Source organism: Dendrobium catenatum, unplaced genomic scaffold (genome assembly GCF_001605985.2).
Source record: "Dendrobium catenatum unplaced genomic scaffold, ASM160598v2 original_scaffold_96692, whole genome shotgun sequence".
NCBI lineage: Eukaryota > Viridiplantae > Streptophyta > Magnoliopsida > Asparagales > Orchidaceae > Dendrobium > Dendrobium catenatum.
This window is the reverse complement of record NW_021415131.1, coordinates 395,554-412,646: the sequence shown is the minus strand read 5'-3', so window position 1 is coordinate 412,646 and position 17,093 is coordinate 395,554.

Genomic DNA, 17,093 nt, shown 5'->3' with positions numbered 1-17,093 from the left:
GTCTTTGGTGCTTTCTTTACAAACTTGTGGCTAAATATTGCCCTGAGATAACATTCATTTTGTCGAGAATTATTCCTTCACAAACTGGGTTTGTAAAGGGAGGAGTATTTTTTATAAACATTTTTATTAGCTCAGAGATGGTTTATATCAATGCTACAAGGTACTGGAGGTAATCATTATTTTTAAACTCGACATTACGAAGGCTTAATGAACCAATTGAACTGGGATTTCCTTTAACAAAGTTTTATCTCTATTGGTTTAAATCAGGTCTTTTTTATGTTTATTAAGATAAGTAATTTGAAAACTGTTCTTTCTATTATCATCTAGGTCATATCATGGGTTTTTTTTACATCCAAGCAATGGTTCTATAGGCAAGGGGACGGCTTTGGTCCCTTCTATTTTATTATAGCAATGGAATATCTTTTAGGAGGGCTTGAGATTTTACATTTAAGTGTACACCAAATAATACAATTTCGTACTACTGCGTGGCATTCCTTATTAACTCGCCTCAGCTTTGCTGATGAAGTTTTTATTTTTCTCGAATGCTTCTATTAAAAATGTTCTTAAAATTCTTGCAGTTTTTATCCTCTTCCAGAATACATTAGTTTTTGTATCATATTAATAAAGTGAAGAGTAATTTTAAATTACTAGAAGCTATGTGAATAGTAAATATGAGACAAGAATAAAAAGAGTTTGTGGCTTCAACCCGTCTTTTGGTTCCTATTAATATCTTGAACCCTCTTTTCAAAGGTAGAAAAAAATTATTCAATTTGATAAATATTTTATACTATCTTTCAAGAAATTCTTAATTGGTCTTCAAGTTTCCTTTCCTTTGGTGGTAGATTGACCTTTGATAAAAAGTGTATTTAAGTTCTATCCTATATTTATATTCACATCTTCAAACCTCCGGTCATACTATTTGAGAGATGTAAAGATGATTAATAAATTTTTTTGGGTGCCTACCAACAACAAGTCTTGTATCAATTGGTCCCTACTTGGAGAAAAGCTTATGGTTACAAATCGAAAGGTTCTAGGTGCAAGTCCTTTTGAAAATGTGGCATGTGTTTTCTCATAAACCTTTCGGTTTGCCTTTTAAATCATCAATAACAGCTTATGGGCCAATTTATGAAGGTTAAATATTGCTAAGTGAGCTTAATCCCTAATTTTTCACTACAAATCTTCTGATTTGCTATTTGGAAAAGGCTTTGCAATGTCATAATGAGAGCTGAACATATTCCAATGGGCATTGGCAATGCTGAGGTTTTTCTTTGAAGAAAATTTGGTTGGTACCGTTATCTTTGAAATCTATCTTAATACCCATACCATTATTAATGCTAGAGTTATAGAATCATTCATAATGGGAATTTGGAACATTCAAAACTTCAGGAAGGCGGCCCTCAATGGAGTACTTATTTGAGAAAAATTGTTTAAATTCCCTTACAATATAGTTCAAGTATAAAAATCTCTCTTTTAAGTTAACTTTTTTTGGTAAATTCCAATTTTATCATAAGGTTTGGGAGGATATTAATTATAGGTGAGCTCTCCAAACTTTAGATTCGCTTTGGCATTTTAAACACTATTCCCTTATCTTATTCCCTTATTAACTTGGAGATGTCTTTAAAGGTTTTTGCCTTGGATAACTTCTTATGGAAGAAAGGTTTTAGCTTTTGCTTCTAAATGTCAATGTTGTTCAATTGAAAGCATATCAACATGTGTTTTTAATGGCTGTTATTGGCATCGAAGAGTAATGGTACCATTTTTTTTAAATCTACTGGTATTGATGGTTTTTGCTAGCTATTTATTTGGTTGTTATTCTTTAATTTGTGGTTGTTCTAAGCAAGGTCTCATAACTTACTTTTTATATATGATTAATTTGGTATCTTTGGAAAGGTGGCGAATATTCTAAGCATAAGGAAATCAAGATATGCTACCAGATCATTGCAATGTTAGGAATAAAGTTCTGTATATTTATTATATGTTAACCTTATTTCGTTAAAAAGTTTTACGAATTGTAATCATATTAGCCAATCATTTTGGATCCCATTGAACCTGGAACTGTGGGAAAGCTGGGGTGCACTCTCTCGCTCACGCTCGCGCTGCAACTAAGTCTTCCTTATGTTAAGATCATACGGATGGGTCGGTTGGTGTTACCACTGCTAGTATGGGTGGCGATTATCCCAATCATATTGGTATCCCTATAGCCAGTTTTTTCTGGTCCTATTGAATTTTTGTTCATTTTGACATTGAGCTTTTTGGGTTTATATAATACCTTTTAGATATGTGCTGAGATTTAAGGTCTCGCGTCATGTAATTGAGGTTGATTCTAACTTGTTATTCCAATGTATTTCTGATAACCAAGCATAGATGTCCTCCTGATTTTTAACCATAATAAACAAACTATCCAGAAAAAATTAAGATGCGCCCTTTCTACTTAATTTTTCTATTTCCATATTTATCATCGAAGGTACGCTTGTTGCGGACTGGTTTTTGGTAAATTATAGATTCTCAAGTGAGGCTCTTTTAGAATTTTTCCACGGATAATAGCCTCCTCCTCCTTAGAGGGCATGATTATTCTGGACAAGAAATGGTCTTCCTTTCATTCATCATGCTTGACTACACTGGTTTTGTGTCCTTTGGTTATTTTTTTTTGTTGTATCGTGTGACCCTTTTTTGTGTCTGCCTATTGGGTGTTGGGTTTTTGGTCCGTGTAAGACGTCCCTTGCTAAGATTGGGAGTTTACTGGGGTATGTTTGGATTTCGGGTTAATGTGGGCTGTGATTTGGTGGGTTTTTTACTCAGTTGAAGCTAAATGTCTAAATCTCTTTCAGCTGGTGAGTTATTTGGATTTTATTTTTCTCTCTAACATAAGGTCATATTCTAGATGTTAATCTGATGAATTGCCATTGAGTTGACTCTATAGTTTTCAGTATCATTGGGTTAGTCTATGAGGATTATTGTCTATGTGTATGTCTATGTTATGATGGATGATTTGTCTGGTTAATCAATTCTGTAGTTCGCCAATTCTAATATTTAAGATCCTTTGTTAGCTTTATCTTGAAGGAGTTTTATTTTGTTTTCATGGCATCACTACTAAACGGTACTCATAATTGTTTGCCTAATGTTGCATTATTACTACTTGTTAACATTATCACTTTTTGGAGTTTCCTTGCAGGAAGAATCTCTCTTCAGTTTTTTTAGAATTTTCAATGATGCAGGATCAACTCTCTAATTTAAGAGCTTTTTGAGGTTTGCCTTACTATTTTTGCAGGAAGAATGTGGCTGAACGGGATTAATCTGATATTTTTTTTTTGGTGCTATCTACTTGCAGCCCGCTAGCATTTGTTTTTTTTTTTTTGTTTGTTTTTGTTTTTTTTTTTTTGTAATCTTAGAAAAAGGAACACCTGGCTCTTAGATTTTATTTCCTTTCTTTGTAGCTCTTCTGAGCATTAGCGAGCTTGGAGGTTCCTTGTAAGGACTTTGTACCCTTCTTTTTTATTTAATTGTAAGGCCCCTAAGTGGGCTTTAACAAAAAAAATATTTAATATGAAAAACTTACTATAGTTTAAATAAAAAATAATTTTATTGCAACATTACTGTTGACCCTTATAAACTATCAGAAACTTGATGATCCTGCTCTTCGTCCCACCGCACGACGATTATAGCCAAAATGAAGAAATTGTTTCATTAGAAAATAGGTAACCTACTTCAAACCATCGCAGGAACCATCGGTCTTCGTCATAGAAATAAGGGAACATAACTCCTCCCATTCGACTGATTGCATACAACACTCTCAGAACGACAGGAGAATAATTAATTACAACAACAACAACAATATCAAGCCTTTATCCCACTATGTGGGGTCGGCTACATGAATCCTTTTTCTCCATTGTGTTCTATTAAAAGTCAAATTCTCATTTAAACCTATTAAAGAAAGGTCATTCCTAATATTTTCTAACCAAGTCTTTTTAGGTCTACCCCTACCTTTCTTAACATAAGTCAAATCTAATACCTCTACTCTCCTAACCGGGTCATCGAAAGGCCGTAGTTTTATGTGACCAAACCATCTAAGGCGACTCTCTCTAATTTTATCTTCTAATGGAGCTACTCCAACCTTTTCACGTATATGCTCATTTCGTATCCTATCTCTAAGGGTAAAGCCACTCATCCACCTAAGCATTCTCATCTCTGCCACACTTAACTTAGTATTATGCTTCTCTTTTAATGGCCAACATTCGGCACCATAAAGCATTGCAGGCCTCACTACCATCTTATAGAATTTTCCTTTAAGTTTGAGGGGTACATTTCTATCACATAACAAGCCCGATGCATTCCTCCACTTCAACCATCCAACTTGAATTCTGCTGATAATATCCCCATCTATTTCACCATCACTTTGAACAATTGATCCAAGATATCTAAAACGTGTACTCTTATTAATGACTTGATCGCCCAAAGTCACAATCCCTTCTGTAGGTCGAGTTGACCGAACCACTATAAATTTCTGTGTTCTTATTTCTTGCTTCCGCACTTTTAATTCCGCATTTGATTTTGTGGTGTGATTTTGGTTTATGCGATTTTTATTCTTTGTGAAAAGAAATTTTAAAATAACCAATTCACCCCCTCTCTTGGTTAGCTTGGGCCAGTTCTATAGGGCTTAACATCCCTAACAAACTTTCACAAAGGACTACTTATACAATTTTCAGAAAAAGTGCAACTAACTCTTTTGGTTAGGAGGATTTTTAAAACAACTTTGATGAATATACATCATACACACTCAATGTCTCTCTGCTCTACTCTACCCCGAGGCAATTCTGAGGCGATTTAGGACTTTCCTCTCTGTCTTCGTTTCCTTCATTTTTGGCCTTTTTTTTCTTCTTCTCTAGATTTCCTTCATGTTTCTCTCTGCTTGTTTTGTTTTCTTTCTTTTTTTGTACATTGGTTTTTTATTTGGTTTCCTTATTGTGCATTTGGGTCTTGAGGTTTTTGGAATATGATGACTCCATTTTCATTTATCCCTCCTCCTACTTTGCTTACATCTGGTGAGGCCCGTTCATTTAAAGAAGTGTTAGTTGGTTCATCTTATTCTTTCACTAAACTTCCCTTTGTTCCAGCTTTATTACTAGAGGATTCTATCATTTATGTGTTGGTTGCTCCTTTTGCGCTCACACTTGTTGGGAAGTTCATGCTAAGGCAGCCAAACCTAGATGTAATCCATAAGTTCTTTTTTAAACCAAAATTGTATGGATTATTCCAAGTGGGTTTGTTGGATTCCAGGCATATAGCGATCCAATTGAGCAATGACTTGGACTATAGCTGTATTTTCTCTAGGAGGTCCTATTATATTCAGGGTTATTAAATGAGATTACTTAAATGGTCTCCTAATTTTGATGTGCAAGAAGAATCTCCCATAACTCTTGTGTGGATTTCCTTTCCTAATCTCCATTTACATTTTTTTGATTCTAAAATCTTATTTGGTCTCGCTTTTATTTTTGGTAGACTATTGCAAACTGATCAAGCTACAATGTCCATTATAAGGTCATATGTTGCTCGTGTGCTTGTGAAACTGGACATATCAGAGAAGCATCCAAATGAGGTTTGGATTGGTTCAAAAATGAATGGCTATTTTCAAAAAGTTCAATTAAAAAATTTAGCTATTTTCTATTCTCATTGTAAGATGTGCATGGCTTAACTGCTTGTTATAAATTACACCCCCATCTCCTTAAGGGAAATGATTCTATTAATCTATTTCATAAAAGTGATTTAATTTTAGTAGAATTGGATATTATTACTCCTCATCCTGATGGTAATGTGGTTAATTCTCCTCAAGTCCAAGAGCCTATTACTGTTTCCTTAATTTTTGATTTGGTTCAGGTTGAACCGAGTCCTAATATTGTTGATGAGTTGGTTCAAAGGCAGGAAGTCAATCTTAACTCTAGCTGTTCTCTACCTATTATTTCTCATAATGTGATTGAACAAAACATTGTTTTTGATCCTAATAACATTTCTCTTTATGTTAAGCCTCTTATGGAGGATGGATTGCTTAATAACATTATTGTGGATGCGGGAATTATTCAAACTGATGTTACTATTTAGAGCACTATCCAAACTGAGGTGGAGAAGATAGGTAGTTCTGTAGTGAACAATGAAACTAAAGTGGAAGGTGATGTCTTTTATAAGGAAGGAGAATTGACTCTTTGTAGGGTGCAATCAAGTATGATCAATAAAGGTAAGCTTCCTTTAAATGATCATTATCATAGTGATGCTTTTACTGATACTGAAGATATCGATATGTTGGCTAAATGATTTGCTAGATATTATAATGATACTAGTTTTACCAAGGGTCGTGGTAGGAGAGGCAGGAAACAAAAATCTATTATCCTACAATCTCCTCGCAATACCTACTCGAATACTTCTCATTAATATTTGTTTTTTTATGTTTAATGCTATCATTTGAAATGGGCATTGATTTCTCTTCTTCTATGGTTAGAGTTAAAAATTTATGATGTATCTATAATATTTTGCTTCTTATCTTACTTGAGCCTCTTATCTCCTCTGATAAGTTACATAGTACTGCTAAATATTTGGGTTTTAAACATGCCTTGCCTATTGTAGCTAATAAAATCTTGGTCTTTTGGAAAGATTTTGTTCGGGTTGAAGTTATTGGTGACTTTACTCAAGTTATTCATTGTAATATTGAAAGTTCTAACTTGCAATGTTGTTCTTCCTTTGTTTATGCTTCTTCCTCTCGTTATACTAGAAAGATTTTATGGGATGAAATTATTCAATTTCATAGTATTTTTAATCTCCCTTGGCTTGTGGGTGGAGATTTTAATACCATTGCTTACGTGTCTGATCATATAGGGGGGTCTCTCCTTATCTATCATTCTATGGAGGACTTTAATAGCCTGATCATGGATTGTAACCTTATTAATATTAGTTTCTTACGTGATAATTTTACTTGGCATCATGGGTATTTTTGGCAAAGATTAGATCGGGTTTTATTTAATAATTATTGGTTGAATTCTTATGAAACTACTAATGTTAAGCATCTTAGCAGGACCCTCTCTGATCATTCTCCTCTTCTTATTAAAATTAAGCCTAGGGTGAGGGATTTTTCTTCGCATTTTAGATTTCAAAACATGTGGTTACTTCATGATTATTTTATGGATTTGGTTAAGAATAATTGGCTTGCCCCTTTATATCCGGACAATACTATTTCTGGTATAAGAAGATTTTGGTTTAAACTAAAAGATGTATGTTTGTTTTAAATTGGTGGATTCATAATATTTTTAAGAATCTTTTTTCTATCATTTTAATTGTGAAAGATAAAGAGAATTTTCATGAGACTCAGTGCCAATTGGTTTCTTTTGAAGCTAATTTTGATTTATTGAGAGAGGCTAAAGATGGCCTCTATAAATTATAAGCTCAGAGTTTTTGGAAACAAAACTGGCTATCAAATATCTGGTTGAGGTGAGAATAAAACTAAATACTTTCATGCCTTGGTTAAGAGGAAACACACTATTAATTGTATTCATAAAATTAATCGGGTTGACGATTTAATTATTGAGGATGGTGTTGAAATTGCTAATCTAGATATTATGTACTTTCAGAATCATCTAAATAAAAACTTTCACCATTCTATTCTTGATAATCTCAATATTATTCCTAATCTGATTTTTCATGATGATAATGTTTTTTTGTATAAATCTCCTTCCTTTGAGGAAGTTAAAGATATTATTTTTTCTATGAACTATGAGTCGGTGGCTAGCCCAGATGGTTTCACGATAAGTTTTTCCATAAAACTTAGCATATTATTAGTAATGATCTATTTTATATTGTTATTGACTTTTTAGATGGTAATGTTATTCCTATATTTTTTTACTATGACTTCTATTATGCTTATTCCTAAGAATAATTCTACCACTATTTGGAATGATTTTAGACCTATTTGTGTGTATACCTTTTATTATAAACTGATCTCTAAAATTTTGATGAATTGTTTAACGCTTCTCTTGGCTAAAAATTTTTTTCCCTTCTAAATTGGTTTTGTTAAAGGGCGTGCTATTGTTGATAATATTCTTTTGGCTCAAGAATTTTGTCAAGACTTGGATTTTAAAGTTAAAGGAGGTAATATGATTTTGAAACTTGATATTGCTAAGGCATATGATAATATTGATTGAAACTTGCTTTAAGATATTATGAAGTTATTTGGCTTTGATTTTAATTTTATCAAGCTCATTAAGCTTTGCATTGAAAGCCCCTATTTTTATTTTATTGTTAATGGTAAGGCTAATGGTTTTTTAAGGCCTCTCATGGCCTGAGACAGGGTGATCCCCTCTCTCCGGCTCCTTTCATTATTGCAGCTAAGTATCTTTCTAGAGGGCTTGCTGATCTTTTTGAAAAGTACCCTAGTCTTTATTTTAGAACTTTAGATGGGCTTCATATTTTGCATTTATGTTTTGCCAATGATTTTATTATTTTTACGAATGCCTCTAAGAATTGGATTCATAGACTTTTGAGATTCTTTCAACAATTTGAATTGGTGAGTGCCCTGTCTTTTAATAAATAAAAGTGGGGTTTTATTGATGCTAAGAAAGTCCCTTTGGATCGTATTGTGACTAATAAGAATTTAATTGGTTTCTATCATGTTTGCTTGCCTTTAAAGTACCTTGGTGTTCCTCTTTATAAGGGTAGAAAGAAATCCTTCCTTTTTGATGATTTAATCACGGTTATGCATAACAGACTTTTGTCTTTTTTTGTTTTTTGAAGAAATACAAATTGCATTAAAAGAAAAAACCTAATACAACCTAGAAAGCAAAAGAAAGCCTTTTAAAACTGCCATAATGAATATGCAATCCACTAGATCCCATTTTATAACCATTGGGGTGATGGGGATACCAAATGTTAAAACAACCAAAAAGGTTGGTTAGTATCCCAGCTTTCCCAATGGATGGAAAATGAAACCTAGTAAAAATCCCATATTTCATCATAATGGCTTTAAAATGGTATAAGAAGCATAAAAGAAAAACAAACAAAGGATAACTAGTTACAAGAAAAATAAAAGCAACAACTAAACCAGCTATCCAAACATCATCCAAACCCCCCTAAAAAAAAGGTCCAACAAGCTCCAAACAAGAGTAGAATTTGCTATTGTAGCATCAACACAACCGACAGTAGCCACCAAGAACTAACCAATCAATGATGTCAAAGCCATAACACCAACTCCCTCCTCAAAAGACCAAGAATCAGCCTCTCCACAAGCAAAGTCATACCAACTGAAAATCATCACCACACCCATCATATTGGTAAGAACAACACCAGTAAAATTCCAATATAAAGTCATAATACCAACAACCACCACAAGAAGCCAATAACCTGCATCCTCATTGTAAAAGCCAACCAAACTTGTAATCTTTACCACTCTCATCACATTGACAAGAGAAAAACCAAAAAACTTCAAATCCTTCAACTCTTTAACCAATATGACTTGATCTTCAAAGAACAACAGAAAAATAAGTGGCCAAACAACCACCTCGTCATTACAAACATCAACCAACAAGAATTCCCTCAACATAGACGATCCACGGCCAGACCCTTTAGACGATCCAAACGATGTTGATAAAGAACTAGCAATAGTACCTACCTCAATAGGCCAAGAGACAACATCAAATATAACTTGATCCTTATAGAACAAATGAGTAACATCGGTATTACCCAAAACCTCTTTCCAAATGGCTGCATATCCAGCTCCAAACAAACCAGAATTGTATTCATCCATAACTAACGGACTCAAAATCATCCACTAGACTGACTTGAATTCAAGAGACTTCAAGAATCCAAAAGAAATCGGATCTTTAAAATAGCAAGAACCTTCTTTAAAATCCAAACACCTAAATGGCATCAACTTCATAATCTTCAACCGATCACTCATCAAGAATCTATTCAAACCAATTATGAAATCAAGAAAATCCATAAACCAAATCAGACCCAAAATCCAGTTAACTTTTGTTAGAAAGAATTTAGTCACAGCATAATTATCATTTCCGATAATGTTGTAGGAAACAAAAAACCAATAGAAAAACTCCTCCAAATCCACCTTCAGATTTAAAATTTTACAAAAATCAATCAAGAATCTGATACTAGTAGGATAGACACACCCCATAATACAAAAAGCCAAACCAAAACAATGGAGATACATTGGAAAGCAGAAATCATCGAAAACCAATTTCAATTTCGAAGAAACGCCAAAATTGTTGGTCCAAAAAAGAACCACTACCGGATAAATCTTCATCTTCATCGCATCTCTGAACAATATTGAGATGCCAGAACCGAACAAAGGTACTCCATCGACCATACAAGGCCGACGGAGAACCAGCGATCTCCCCCGATCTGCCAAAATCGCCGCACTTGCACAAACGTCGCTCTCGCCCTTCTCCAACAGACTTTTGTCTTATGATTCAAACTTTTTAAGCTTTGGTGGTAAGTTAATTTTATGAAGAATGTTCTTTGTTCTATCCCTATTTATAATTTTTTAAACTTTGTTTCCTTTTTAGGCTGTTTGTAATAGGATCGAGAGGATTTTCAATAAGTTTTTTTGGAAAAGGGCTAGTACCAACTCTAAAATCCACTGGTCCTCTTGGGATAAATGTTCTGGCACTTTGGTTGAAAGGGCTCTAGGTTGTAAGTCCCTGAAGGATTTGGCTTATTCATTTTCTTTTAAGTTATGGTATAATCTCCATTCTAATTTGAGCCTTTGGGCTAAATTTATGAATGCTAAGTATTGTGAGGGGAAGCATCCTACCATTGATTATTTTAGTAAAGGTAACTCTAAAGTTTGGCAACATCTTTGCAAAGTGAAATGGGTTGTTGAGCAGATTATATGCTGGGGGTCTTCGTAATGGTAATATTTTCTTTTAGCAAGATTGCGATTGGGAGGCCAATCCAATGATTCTATTATAAATACTTATTCCATTACTTCTATGAATGTTAATTATTTTTTCACTGAGATTGGTTGGTATGTTGAGAAACTTTCTAATTTTTTGCCAAATTTTCTTATTCAACAAATTTTATATATCCCTTTAAACATTAACTCTCTTGATGTTCAGCTTTGCCCCCTGTCTATGATGGTAACTTTAGATTAAAGGATGCTTGGCATTCCTTTAGAGCTAAGAAAGAGGCTTCTAAGATTTTCAATATGATATGGAATAAGAGTATTCCTTCTATGGTTTCTATCTCCGTTAGGCATATTTTACATAAGTTTATCCCTACTGATGATAATTTAATTAAACTTGGTTTTATCCTTCTATCCAAATGCCAATGTTGTTATCATATGGATAATATGCATCATGTTTTTATTTATGGTCCTTGTGCTATTAAAGTTTGGACTTATTTTGATGACATTATGCATTTAAATTATTTTAATGCTAAGGATTCTATTTATTCTTTACTTAACTATTGGTTTTTTTTAATTCCAAAGGTCATATATATCAGGAATGTTATTCTTTCTCTTATTCAGGAATGTTATTCTTTTTCTTATTCAGGAATGTTATTCTTTCTCTTATTCTTTGGTTTTTATGGTTGGATATGAATAATTCTCATTTTAATGTGGTGGTTATGAATCATCATAGAATTAATCAAAATATTAAAGATAAGATTGTGGCCCTTTATTCTGCTAAGTTACTTTATGCTAAGAATTTAAAAAACTCTCTTAATTCTATAGTTGAATTAGGTATTAAGCTGGTTGGGGATAATACCCTTAATGTCTCTAAAAGTACCTTTTGAATGAAGCCTCAAGTTAATTTCTTTAAGCTTAATGTGGATCTTTTAATGTTAATTCTAGGGTGGGCTATGATGGTTTCTTCAGAGATTCTAATAGTAAATGCATTTTGGGCTTTGCTAGTCCTTTTTGCAACTGTGATGTTAATGCTTCTACCACCTTCGCTATTCTGTATGGTATAAAGCATTGTTTCTCTCCTAATTACATTAATATTTTGGTTGAGGTTAGCTCTACTTATTGGTATTATTCATCTACTTTAAGAGATGATAATGTTTATCCTTCTACTTTGTTTTACATGAGGAGGGACATGAAGCATTGGTTAAGCCTATTTAATTGCTCTTTTTATGTTATTCATGTGGAGGGAAATGGTTGTGCCCATGCCATCGCCAGGTGGAGTTGTGATTTGGATTCCATAATGGATTTTTTCATTTATAATCTCCTTATTCATGTTAGAGGTCTCTTAAATTTGGATGAGATAAGTTTTCCTTATGTTATTTCTTAATGCTGTAGTTTTTGGTTGCTTTTGGTTGGTTTCCAGTTTGTGCAGATTTTCTACTGGTGGTTGGGTTGGTTTTCCTTTCCTGGATGGATGGATTTTGTACATTTATTTTAGGTTTTATTTTATGGCTTGTTCATTTATTTCGGAGCTCCCTGTGTATAGGTGTTATACCTATTGCTTCCTTATTATGGGCTTATGGTTTTGGCTTTTTGTAATCAATTAGTTTTTGGCTCACTACTGCTTTGTATTCTCTCTTAATAATTTCTGGGGGTTCTCTATTGTGATCTATAAGATTGGCGGTGTTAATTATAGAGTTCATACTTCTGTTAACTGGATGGTTTAGTTGCATTTTACTGAGGGGGGGGGGGTCTAGAGGCTTTGTTTTTTTGTTAGGATTATTCTCTGGTTTTGCAAATCTGTTGCTCATGGATTATGTTTTTGATGCTATCAAATACTCTTGTTTCTCTATGACTGCCTTTTTTACTGATATTTCAGGGCCACAAGATCAGACGGAAATCAGAACCAGCTCAAGATTGGATAGATTAGGTCTGAGCTAGTTTGTAATTTTCTTTTTCCCCTTCTTGAGTCAATTGTAACTATTGAAGTGTTCTGATGCTAAGTAACCCTACACACACACTTGAGTGATTTTTTCTATCTGACCTAAAATTTTTGTTTTTACTCGCATCGTCCCGGATGGTATTATTATCGTCCTGGATGATAGGGTTCAAAATAGAAACCCTAATCAGTCATCTTAGTTAAGGCAGCCGTCATTAGTCAATCAGCCTAGACAATAGGCTTAAAACAGAAGAAATCAGCCACCATGATCTATTTAGGCATTCTTTATTTAAGGCAATCAGCCAAGACGATTTGATATCATTATGCCTAAATTGATCAGGTAATTAAGGAAAGTAATTAAGGATGATTAATGAGATCATATCGTCATGGATGATCGCAAGATCGGCCGGGACGATTAGCTCAAAAACCTTAGTTGCTTCTGGATGATTAATATCGGATAGCTCAAATTCTGGGAGATAGTCTAGCTGATTAGGATCGGCCAGCTTAAATTTCGGGCGTTATTCTGGATGATTTTTCTCTGATTTGAACTAATCATCCGGGATGATCGTAAGATTTGCCTGGACGATCAAGCTATTTTGGAATCGTCCAGAACTCTTTTAAGAGCGGTTATCTGGCTGATAGTCTATGATTTTAACTAATTGTATAGGACGATTAATTATCATTCTGGACAATAGGAACCACTTTCTTCTGTTCATCCTAGATCATCCCGACTGATTAGGCTCAAATTGCACTGATCGTACACTATCGTCCTGGACGATAATGTCGGTAACTTGCAATTAATGAGCAATTTTGAAGCTCTTCTATTTAAGGGCTATTGTTCAACGTTTTGAACAATCTTTTGCTGCTGTCTTGACCTGAGAAAGCCTAGAGGAGAGAGAGAGAGAGAGGATCTTGTGAAGGAGATTCACAAGGGTTGCTCCAAGCATCGTTCCACTTCTTCTTCCACTAGAGTCTCTTGTCCTTGGAAGGGTTGGGAGAGGTAAGCTTTAGAGATTGATCGAGGTTCTCTGCCTTCTTTAGGAGGAAGCAAAAAGAGTTGGGTTCTCTGCCTTGCCGGGGGTGGCAAAAAGGCAGTTTTTATAAGGGCTTCTCTGCCTTACTGTGGGAGCAAAAGGAGAGTCACTTTGTTAGTGCAATACTCGGAGGGCGCCTCCGGGGAGTGGACGTAGGTCGAGTTGACCGAACCACTATAAACCCTTGTGTTCTTTTTCTTGCTTCTGCACTTAATTTTTCCACACTTATTTTTCTTGGTGATTTTGGTTTGAGCTTTATTGGTATTTAGTTTAAAGATTTTTTAAAAATACCAATTCACGCCCCCTCTTGGTTAGCATTGGGCTAGTTCATAAGGGCCTAACATCCCTAACGAACTTTCAAGTGGTATCAGAGCGGGATTCATAAAAATTGAGTTTGAAAACTTTTTGAATTTAGATCTGTGACTAACTTTGGAAATCATAACACAACTGAAGGATATTCTATTACTCGACCACCCTTGTTTGATAATCTACCTTTTGATTTTTGAAAAACTCGCATGTCTACTTTTTTATAATCAACTAATTATCGCATGTGGATGCTTATTAAAGAAGGATATTCTCCACCTTCTCGTGAACTAAATGGAATTAAAACTGAAGTGCCTTTTACTGAATGGACTTTTGATGAAAGAGATTTAGCTCAACTTAATGTAAAGTGTTTGAATTATTTTTTTTGTGCTTTAAAATCTGAAGACTACATGTGTGTTTCTACTTTCTCTACTGGAAAAGAGATTTGGGATAGGTTGTGCATTACTTATGAAGGAACCAATGAAGTTAAGCAATCTCGTTTGAATATTCTCTTGCATGATTACGAATTTTTTCGTATGAAATCTTCTGAATCAATTTCTGATATATATACAAGGTTTACTCAAATTGTAACTTCTTTGCATGCCTAAGGAAGAGAACTTTCAAATTATGAAAAAGTAAACAAGATTTTGAGATGCTTTACTTACTCTTTTGATTCTAAAATTACTGTCATTACTGAATCTAAAGATTTGAATATTTATTCAATTAACAACTTACTTGGCTCACTCATTGCTTATGAGCAAGGAGTGAACCAAAGAAATTTGTATACAGGTGAGAAAAGAAAGGAGAAAACTATGGCATTGAAGGCCAACAACACGAACTCCAAATCTTCTGGGTCTGAAAGCGATCAAATTTCCTTAATCACAGGGCAATTGAAAAGCTTTCTAAGGAAGAAACAAAAGTATCATCAAAAGGGGAACAAAGGTAAGGGAAACAAAAATTTTAAGAGTTCTAATGACATGGTTTGTTTTAAATGCAGGAAACCTAGACATGTTAAAGATGATTGCCCTACACTCAAGTCTCACTCAAGCAAAGAAAAGGGTGAGGAGAAACCCAAGTCTAGGAAGGACAAAAAGAAATTTCAAAAGACGTTCTAGCAGACTCTGCATTTGATTCATTTGAGACTGAACCTGAAGATGAGACAACAAGCCTGTGCTTAATGGCAGACGATCATCTTGATCAAGAAGAGGTATGTGAACTATCATACGACCAACTCCTTAAAGTTTCTGAAAAAATTCATGCATCATATAGAAATCTTAAGAAAACTCATGCTACTTTGAAATTAGAACTTTTGAATTTATAAAAAGAGCATGAAATTTTGATTAAAGATCATTCAACAATTGATTCAAATCATATGGCTCTACTTGATGAATTTGATGATTTAAATAAAAAGCATTTTGAATTAATTGAAGAGCATGATCCATTGAAAGTTTCACACACCACACTTGAATTTAATTTTAAGAAATCTAAAGAGATGGAGCATAATTTGAGAATTGATAACGATGCTTTAAAAGATACTAACTTGAGGATTAAAAATGAATTGGATAAACTTAAGAGAAATTGGATGACACCCACACTTGATCAAAAGCCAAAACCTAGGAAGAGGCATTACTACCCAAATCATTTAAAAAACTGTTTTTCTGGAGTTAGATGCTTTTCATGTGGCATGCTAGGACACATCTCACACACTTGCACAGTTCACCATAGTACACATTGGGTGTGGAGACCCAAATTGTATGAGTCAGAGCATAGCACATATGCATTGCATCCTACTTTTCATAAGAAGGAACCCAAGCCTACTTGGGTTCCTAAATCTGTCATTTGATGATTTTGTAGGTAAGCTCTCACAAAAGGCCTTGTGAGAGTATGTGATACCTAGACAGCGGATGCTCTCGACATATGACTGGCGATGCCAATCAATTTGTCTTACTGGAGACCGGGACAAGAGGCAAGGTTACTCTTGGAGACAACACCACCAGGAAGGTGGTAGGTGCAAGTATAATTGGTAATTCCAAGAAACTTATGATTGAAAATGTTTTTCTTGTAGATGGATTAAAACACAACTTGCTCAGCATCAGTCAGCTTTGCAACAAGGGCTTCATCATACAATTCTTTGCAAATTCATGCATTATAAGTTTAAATAACAACACTATTTTGCATGGAAAGATGATCAATAATGTGTACATGCTTGATTTAAATAACATTGAATGTGCTGCATCTTTTTGCTTAAAAATTGTTGTTGATGATTCATGGTTGTGTCATGCTAGTATGAAAACCCTTAGGAAAGTGACCCAAAAGGACCTAGTTAGAGGTGTCCCCAAACTAAAATTTTCTAAAGACCACCTTTGTGATGCCTGCCAATTAGGAAAGCAAGTCCACTCCTCTTTTCACCCCATTAAGGACATTAGCACCTCTAACCCTTTAGAAGTCCTTCACATGGATTTATTTGGATCCATTAGCATTGCCAGCTTGGGAGGGAAAGTCTATGGTTTTAAAATTGTTGATGACTACTCGAGGTTCACTTGGACTAGATTTCTTTCACACAAAAATGAATCTTTTGAGGAGTTTAGAACCTTTTTTTACTTGGATTCAGAAAAAGCTAGGTTGTCAGATCTTAACCATCCATAGTGACCATGGGGGAGAGTTTGAAAATGAAATGTTTGGAGATTTTTGTGAGGACAAGAGGATTAGTCACAACTTCTCAGCTCCTAGGACCCCTCAACAGAATGGGGTAGCTGAAAGGAAGAACCAAACCTTAGTGGAAGCTACTAGAGCCATGCTTACTTAGTATTCACTTCCAAAATACTTTTGGGCTAAAGTGGTTATCACAGCTTGTTATGTGTTGAATAGGGTGAATGTTAGAGCCAAACTAGATAAGGCACCCTATGAGATCCTTAAGGGTAGGACA